This window comes from Nomascus leucogenys, chromosome 14 (assembly GCF_006542625.1).
Source record: "Nomascus leucogenys isolate Asia chromosome 14, Asia_NLE_v1, whole genome shotgun sequence".
Lineage (NCBI taxonomy): Eukaryota > Metazoa > Chordata > Mammalia > Primates > Hylobatidae > Nomascus > Nomascus leucogenys.
Genome location: NC_044394.1, coordinates 43,429,820 through 43,435,081, shown reverse-complemented (window position 1 = coordinate 43,435,081; position 5,262 = coordinate 43,429,820).

Sequence of the window (5,262 nt, the reverse complement as noted above, 5' to 3'; positions counted from 1 at the left end):
TTATAATATCAACCTTTGTATTTTCATAATCTATTTAAATTTAATATTGTAGCTCTTCACATCAAATATGGAAATCTTAGAACTTTATAAGTCCATTTACACCTCATTCCTGTCCCTTGTGTAACAGTTGTCATATGCATTATATCTATGCATATATTATAAACCACTGGAAACAATGTTATGATTTTCACTTTAAATAATCATATGTATTCTGATGCTCTTCATTTCATGCCTTGAATATCCAAGTCTCCATCTGGTACTTTTTCCTGTTGGCCCATAGAACTTCCACTTCCTTCTCTTTTTTTTTTTTGAGACGGAGTCTTGCTCTGTCACCCAGGCTGACAGATCTCGGTTCATTGCAACCTCCATCTCCCAGGTTCAAGTGATCCTCCCACCTCAGCCTCCTGAGTAGTTGGGACTACAGGTGCAAGCCACCATGCCCAGCTAAGTTTTGTATTTTTTGTTGAGTAGGGTTTTTGCTAAGTTGCTTAGGCTAGTCTCAAACTCCTGAGTTCAAGTGATCTGCCCACCTTGGCCTCCCAAATCACAGCCATGAGCCACTGCGCCTGGCCCTGATTTCTTGTAGTACGGATTTGCTGGAGAAAAATTCTCTTAACTTTCTTTTATATGAAATGTATTTATTTTATCTTTATCACTGATGAATATTTTCATTACATATAGAAATAGGTGTTGACAATTTTTGTCTTTCAACACTTTCAAAATACTGTTCCACTGTCGTCTGGCACCCACTGTTTTCCTATTTTATTTCAATAGGTTTTTGAGGAACAGGTAGTGTTTGGTTACATGAGTAAGTTCTTTAGTGGTGATTTCTGAGATTTTGGTGCAACTCTTCTTTTTTTTTTTTTTTTTGAGACGGAGTCTCTCTCTGTCACCTAGGCTGGATGGAATGCAGTGGCGCGATCTTGGCTCACTGCAACCTCCTCCGCCTCCTGGGTTCATGCTATCTCCTGTCTCAGCCTCCCAAGTAGCTGGCATTACAGGCACACACCACCATGCCTGGCTAATTTTTTTTGTATTTTTAGTAGAGACAGGGTTTCACCATATTGGCCAAGCTGGTCTTGAACTCCTGACTTCAGGCAATCCACCCGCCTCAGCCTCCTAAAGTGCTGGGATTACAGGCATGAGCCACCACACCTGGCCCTCTTATTTTCCTGATAAGAAGAAAGTCATTGTTCCCTTTAAATAATGTCTTATCTTCCTCTGGCTTCTGTCAAAATTTGCTCTTTACTATTTGTCTTCAGCAGTTAAACTATAATGGGCTTATATGCATTTTCTTCACATTGATCCTACTTGGAATTCAATGGCATTTTTGAATGTGCAAATTTGTATCTTTCAGCAAACTTGGGAAAATTTCTGCCAGTATCCCTTCAGATATTTTTTCTCTCTCATTCTTCCACCTTTCCCTCCAGGACTTGAATTAAACATATTCTCAGCCTTTGATATTGCTCTACAGGTTTCTGAGACTTTGTTTTTTTTCTTACAACTAGTTTTTCTTTGTTCTTACGTCATTTCCATTCTGCCTTTAAGCCCATTTGGTGACCTTTTTATTGCAGATACTGATATTTCAGTTCCAGGATTTCTATTTGGTTCTTTTGTATAGGTTTCATTTCACTGCCATTTTCTTTTTGTTTTTTTAAAGACAAGGTCTGGCTCTGTTGCCCAGGCTGGAATGCAGTGGTGTGATCATGGCTCACTATAGCCTGCAACTCCTGGGCTCAAGTGATCCTCCCACCTCAGCCACCCAAGTAGCTAAGTAGCTGGGATTACAGGTGTGTACCACCACACCCAGCTCTTTTTTTTTTTTTGTAGAGACAGAGTTTCATCATGTTGCCTAGGCTGGAATTTGTTTTTTGTAGAGACAGGGTCTCACTATGTTGCCTAGGCTGGTCTTGAACTCTTGGCCTCAAGCGATCCTGCTGCCTCAGCTTCCCAAAATGCTGGGATTACAGGTGTGAACCACTGCACCTGGCTTTCATTGCTATTTTCCATCTTTTCATTCATTTCAAACATACTTTCCTTTACCTCATTGTGCACAGTTACCATAGCTGCTTTGAATTCCTCATACACTAATTTCAATATCTGACATATCTTATGGTTGATCATCTTTGCTGTTTTATTTCTTAAAAAGGGGCACATTTTCCTGTTTCTTCATATATCAAATAATTTTGAGCTGGGCGCAGTGGCTCATGCCTGTAACCCCAGCACTTTGGGAAGCTGAGGCGGGTGGATCACCTGAGGTTGGGAGTGTGATACCAGCCTGACCAACATGGAGAAACCCCGTCTCTACTAAAAAATACAAAATTAGCCAGGCATGATGGTGCATGCCTGTAGTCCCAGCTACTCTGAAGGCTGAGGCAGGAGAATTGCTTGAAGCTGGGAGGCGGAGTTTGCAGTGAGCCAAGATCGCGCCATTGCACTCCAGCCTGGGCAACAAGAGCGAAACTCCATCTCAAAATAATAATAATAATAATAATAATAATAATAATAATTTTGGATCATATCCTGGACATTACTACTGTTACATTGCTGAAAGTATGAATTTTGTTATATACCTCCAAAGACAGTAAATATTTTTGTTTTAGCAGGCAATTAATGGTATTTAGTGGTTTCTTGACTAGTAGCTTACATCTCTGCTCACTTCTTTTTGTTCTAGTTTGGCTGCTTGGAATTTGCCCCATAAGAGTGGTTTGGTGGTCAACTGGACCCCTGGATGTAGTTTATGCACAGATTCTGGGGCTTCCCATCTCTGAATCTCTTCTCACTTTTCAGTGGCTTTGGTTGCACTGTACTCTGTCTTCTGCTTCTTCAGTCCAGAAATACTGTGGGTTTTCTATCAGAGTTTCAAGCTTCTGTCTAGATTCCAAGTATGGCCTGTCCTCAGTCTATAAACCATCAACATTGGGTTACTCCCATTGGGCAGGTCCCTTTTTCCATGTGTCTGCACCTAACTAGGTCTGCCTGTTTTGGTTCACTCTTCAAAGCCTTTAGATATCTGTGCTTGCATTATGTCCACAGTTCATAGTTGTTATATGAGGGAGGATTGGTCTAGGATTATTACTTGACTATCTAGGAACCATAATTCCATGGGTGTTTTAAATTCTTTTAAATTTGAAAACAAAAATTTAGAAAATAACATTTTAGGCTGTGTTAGTCTCATGGATGGTGGGAAATGCCTTTTCAGGCAAAAACCTGACCAGGTCACACTCCTTTTTAAAAACTGTCTTCTGGCTGGGCGCAGTGGCTCACGCCTGTAATCCCAGCACTTTGGGAGGCCAAGGCAGGTGGATCACGAAGTCAGGGGATCGAGACCATCCTCGCTAACAAGGTGAAACCCTGTCTCTACTAAATATACAAAAATTAGCCGGGCGTGGTGGCAGGCGCCTGTAGTCCCAGCTACTCGGGAGGCTAAGGCAGGAGAATGGTGTGAACCTGGGAGGCGGGGCTTGCAGTGAGCCGAGATTGTGCCACTGCACTCCAGCCTGGGCAACAGAGCGAGACTCCGTCTCAAAAAAAAAAAAAAAAAAAAAAGCAAAAAAAACTGTCTTCCCATACCTAGGTAAGGCATCAAAAAACATTTCCAGATCCCCTCCACCATACCTATCTGGGGAGGATTACGGTAAAGAGGTGTCTTGGAGTATTATGATATTACCTAGACTTTCCTTTATCGCTGCAGTTTTATATTCCTATAACATCCTGCTAATGTTGCTGGCAGTATTGCTACTAAGCACACTACATTGTGGGATTCTTTTTTTTTTTTTTTTTGAGACACCATCTCACTGTGTCACCAAGGCTGGAGTGCAGTGGCGCGATCTTGGCTCACCGCAACCTCCACTTCCCAGATTTAAGTGATCCGCCTGCCTCAGCCTCCCAAGTAGCTAGGATTACAGGCATGCACCACCATGCCTGGCTAATTTTTGTATTTTTAATAGAGATGAGGTTTCACCATGTTGGCCAGGCTGGTCTTGAACTCCTGGCCTTCAGTGATCCACCCACCCTGGCCTCCCAAGGTGCTGGGATTACAGGCGTGGGCCACCTGGCTTTTTTGTTTTGAGACAGAGTCTCGCTCTGTCGCCCAGGTTGGAGTGCAGTGGCGCAATCTCGGCTCACTGCAACCTCTGCCTCCTGGGTTCAAGCGATTTTCCGAGTAGCTGGGACTACAATGCGTGCCATCACATCCAGCTAATTTTTTATATTTTTAGTAGAGACAGGGTTTCACCATGTTAGCCAGGATGGTCTTGATCTCCTGACCTTGTGATCTGCCTGCCTCGGCCTCCCAAAGTGCTGGGATTACAGGCGTGAGCCACCATGCCCGGCCTTTTTTTTTTTTAAATTAAAAAAAAAAAAATTCTCCCCTCCCATCCCCCTGGGATTCTTGAAGCAAGAAATTGTTGTAATCATCTCAATTCCCAGCAACTATCAGATCAATAACTGCTAATGTTTCTTGAGCCCTTAATAAACAACGGGCACTTGCTAAGAGTTTTGTATGGATTATCTCATTTATTCCTTGCCATACACTTCAATGTAAGCACAGAGCTGATATTCTCCCAATTTTAACAGGTAAGTAAACAGGCTGAGAAATTTAGGCAATCTGCTCAAGGTTACACAGATAGTAGGTGGCAGAGCCCAAGTGTAATTTAGCAATCTGACTTGATTCTTGGATACATGAATAAATGAATATATTGAACATGTGGGCCACTGTTTTCTACATGTTGTAGAACAGTGTGTTCCCTCGTACCATGACACTTTGTCATTGACGTTTTAGTGATTTTTAAGGAATATATTAATTTTCATTGTAAGAAAACATTCAAACATTGCAGATTAAGTCACATCTACCTTTTCCTTTCCAGAAGTTACTGTTATTGATGGGTGTGTTTCTTTCTTCCAGGCCTTCCATTATTTTTCTACAAACGTCAGCATATTTTCTGTAATTTTCTGCAATTTGTTTTATTCATTTATGTTTTATGACTTTTTGTACTAGTACTTACAGATCTAGTTCTTTTTTTTTTTTTTTCTATGTTGCCCAGGCTGGAATCAGTGGCATGATCAGGGCTCATTGCAGCCTCAACCTCCTACGCTCAAACAATCCTCCCGCCTCAGCCTGCTGGGTAGCTGGGACTATAGGCGTGCGCCACCACAACTGGCTTTTTTTTTTTTTTAATTTCTTTGTAGAGATAGGGTTTCATCACATTGCCCAAGCTGGACTTCATTCTTTTTAATAGCTGTGTACTATTCCCTAGAATG